At 44.3% G+C, this 4096-nt stretch overlaps 1 pseudogene; it reads left to right on the plus strand.

Moving 5' to 3' along the window:
- The first annotated feature begins 1374 nt into the window (after positions 1-1374).
- LOC150005965 (serine/arginine repetitive matrix protein 1-like) lies at positions 1375-3893 on the plus strand (annotated as a pseudogene).
- Positions 3894-4096: the final 203 nt, after the last annotated feature.

Raw genomic sequence — 4096 nt, forward strand, 5'->3', positions numbered from 1 at the left:
CTCTTTTTCACTTGAAGTCTCCAGTTTCATCACTAGCAATAATTTCTGTGAGTTGTTTATTGAAGACACAGGCTCAGATCAATTATTTTCATGAAAATGGTTGTCTACCAAACACACAAGCTGAATAATCATAGTTTCAAGTAAAAATGGTGTTCCATAAATAGGTGGCTAATTTAGGTTTCCATTCAATCACATGAATGCTTTTTCTTAATCCATAGTCTTCTATTATAACTATTATTAAAAGATAACATGCTTCAATATACAATACAAGTGCTTTATGCATACATTCCATTTTTAACACAAAATATTAAAAAGACATACTCAGGGATCAAAACTTAATAAAGTTAATTTTTTACTACTCAATTGGTGATGGAGAATATAGTTTAAAGCTACTGCCTTGTTCTATGCTAAGGTACCAGCAATTTTGCCATTCCTTTTGCACCATCAGTGCAAATATCAGCACAGTGAAAATGGCAAGTAATATATTATTACGAAAGTAGTCTTAACCTCACAAACCTTTTGAAAGTGTCTCAGAGATCCCAAGAGGTCTGGTTTAGAAACAAATATCCCAGCGCTTCTGTTCTTCAAATGATTCATGTGACCTAAAACTTCCCTACATTTCCCCAGCATCTCTCTTGTTTATATACAGAGCCCATCAAAGATTAAAATGAAAGCAGTCAGTCCTAGATTTTTATGCTGTCCGAAATCCAGTTAAAAGTTGACTTCACCCCACTGTAATTGCTAGCAAGTAGCTCATCAGACTGATCAATAAGTTAGTGGTCAGGGCTATTTTGACCTGTGACACCTACTCCTACAGAAACTACAAAGCTAAACCATTTGAAGAAAAAGATGAACGTTTCCACTTCTAGGGTTTCTATCCAAAGAAGTGAAAGCAGAATCTCAAAAAAATATTTGCATGTTCAATATTATAGCAGCACTATTCACAATAACCAGGAGGTGGGGGCAACCCAAATGTTCACCCACAGAAGAATAGATAAACAAAATGTTCTATATACATACAATGGAATATTATGCAGACTTTAAGGGGAAGGAAATTCTGCCACATCCTACAACATGAATGAAACTTAAGAACATTATGCTAAATGAAATAAGTGAGTCACAAAAAGATAAATGCTGTCTGATTCCACTTGTATGACACATCTAAAGTAGTCAAATTCATAAGAACAGAAGGTAGAATGGTGGTCATCAAGGACTGGGGGGTAGTAAGGAAAGGGAGCAGGTTGGTCAGTATAAAATTTCACATCTGCAAAATGAAAAAGTTCTGATGAGTTGTTTTTCAGCAATGCAAGTGTATTTTACACTACCAAACTATACACTGAAAAATGATTGAGGATCTCCGAGAGAGGCAGCAAGATGGACGCGGGGTTCTTCCGCGGAACGGTGCAGAACAGGATAACCGGTTCAGCAACAAACAGAAGAAGCTACTGAAGCAGCTAAAATTTGCAGAATGCCTAGAAAAAAAGGTGGATATGAGCAAAGTAAATTTGGAGGTTATAAAGCCTTGGATAACAAAACGAGTAACGGAAATCCTTGGGTTAGAAGATGATGTTGTGATTGAGTTTATATTCAACCAGCTGGAAGTGAAGAATCCAGATTCCAAAATGATGCAAGTCAATCTGACTGGGTTTTTAAATGGAAAAAAATGCTAAAGAATTTATGAGAGAACTATGGCCCCTACTCTTAAGTGCACAAGAAAACATCGCTGGAATTCCTTCTGCTTTCCTAGAACTGAAGAAAGAAGAAATAAAGCAGAGACAGATTGAACAAGAAAAGTTGGCATCTATGAAAAAGCAAGATGAAGACAAAGATATAGGGATAAGGAAGAAAAAGAAAGCAGCAGAGAAAAAAGGAAGAGGTCTCGAAGCCCACGAAGACGCAAATCTAGATCTCCTTCCCCTAGATTACGATCTTCCCCTGTCAGGAGAGAGAGAAAGCGCAGTCATTCTCGATCTCCCCATCACAGAACCAGGAGCCGGAATGCTTCTCCTGCTCCAGAAAAAAAGGAAGAAACTCCAGACTCCCAGAACCATCAGCGAAAGTAAAAGAACCTTCAGTACAAGAGGCCACTTCTACTAGTGACATTCTGAAAGTTCCCAAACCTGAACCTGTACCAGAGCCTAAAGATCCTTCTCCAGAGAAAAATTCCAAAAAAGAAAAGGAAAAGGAGAAGCTCCGACCAAGATCTCGGTCACGTTCCAAATCAAGATCCGGGACACGTTCTCGCTCTCCTTCTCATACTCGGCCTAGACGGCGCCATAGATCCAGATCAAGGTCATACTCACCTAGAAGGCGGCCAAGCCCAAGAAGGTGGCCATCTCCTCGAAGAAGAACTCCACCAAGATGAATGCCTCCTCCACCAAGGCATAGAAGGAATAGATCTCCAGTGAGACAAAGACGGCGTTCATCAGCATCCTTGCCTGGAAGTAGTTCATCCTCCTCTTCCTCTCATTCCCGGTCACCGCCAAAGAAGCCTCCTAAGAGGACATCCAGCCCCCCTCGAAAAATGCGTAGGTTGTCTCCTTCAGCAAGTCCTCCAAGGCGAAAGCATAGACCATCACCTCCAGCAACTCCTCCACCAAAAACACGTCATTCCCCAACACCACAGCAGTCAAACCCTGCAAGAAAAAGTCGTGTTTCTGTCTCTCCAGGGAGAACTTCAGGTAAAGTGACAAAACATAAAGGTACTGAGAAAAGAGAGTCCCTTTCACCAGCACCCAAGCCTAGAAGAGTTATCTGAATCAGAAGAAGATAAAGGTGGCAAAATGGCTGCAGTAGATTCTGTGCAGCGGAGACGCCAGTACAGACGACAGAATCAGCAGTCTTCATCTGATTCTGGCTCCTCCTCTTCCTCAGAAGCTGAGCGGCCCAGGAGGTCCCATGTGAAGCATGGTGAGGTCAGCATGCGGCGGAGACATTCCCCTTCCCGCAGTGCTTCTCCATCACCTCGAAAGCGCCAGAAAGAAACTTTCCCCTCGGATGCAGATGGGAAAGCGATGGCAATCGCCAATGACTAAAAGTGGTAGACGGAGAAGTCCGTCCCCACCACCTACGTCCTCCTTCTCCTGCTCCACCTCCTCGGCGGCGTAGGTCTCCTTTTCCTCCCCCACATCGGCGCTCACCTTCCCCAAGAAGATACTCTCCTCCAATACAGAGGAGATACTCTCCTTCTCCACCTCCGAAGAGAAGAATGGCTTCTCCCCCATCCCCTCCTAAACGAAGGGCATCACCAACTCCACCACCAAAGCGTCGGGTCTTCCATTCTCCACCTCCCAAACAAAGAAGTTCCCCAGCCACCAAGAGACGTTCACCTTCATTGTCATCAAAACATAGGAAAGGGTTTTTCCCGAGCCGATCTACCCGGGAGGCCCGATCACCACAACCAAACAAACGGCATTCGTCCTCACCATGGCCTCGAGCTCCTCAAACCTCCTCAAGTCCTCCACCTGTTCGAAGAGGACCGTCATCACCACCCCAAAGAAGGCAGTCCCCGTCTCCAAGTACTAGGCCCATTAGGAGAGTCTCCAGGACTCCGGAACCCAAAAAGACAAAAAAAGCTGCCTCACCAAGCCCTCAGTCTGTAAGGAGAGTCTCATCCTCCCGATCTGTCTCAGGGTCTCCTGAGCCAGTAGCTAAAAAACCCCCAGCACCTCCATCTCCTGTCCAGTCTCAGTCACCCTCTACCAATTGGTCACCAGCGGTACTAGTCAAAAAGGCTAAGAGCCCAACACCAAGCCCATCACTGGTGAGGAATTTAGACCAGGAAGGGGGTGGAAAGAAAAAGAAGGACAAGAAACACAAAAAGGATAAGAAGCACAAGAAACACAAAAAAACACAAGAAAGAAAAAGCTGTGGCTGCAGCCTCCGCAGCCACTGGAGCCCCTGCAGCTGTTCCTGCTCAGACAACCACATCAGCACAGGGAGAGCCAGAGGCAGAGCCCGAGCCCAGGAAGGAGACTGAAGATAACCTTGACAACTTAGAAAAGCACCTGCGTGAAAAGGCCTTGAGATCGATGAGGAAGGCTCAAGTGTCCCCACAGTCTGAGGTGGAAATGTTTGTTATAATGTAAATTTTATT

This window comes from Furipterus horrens, unplaced genomic scaffold (genome assembly GCF_987537825.1).
Source record: "Furipterus horrens unplaced genomic scaffold, mFurHor1.1.pri manual_scaffold_6, whole genome shotgun sequence".
Taxonomy (NCBI): domain Eukaryota; kingdom Metazoa; phylum Chordata; class Mammalia; order Chiroptera; family Furipteridae; genus Furipterus; species Furipterus horrens.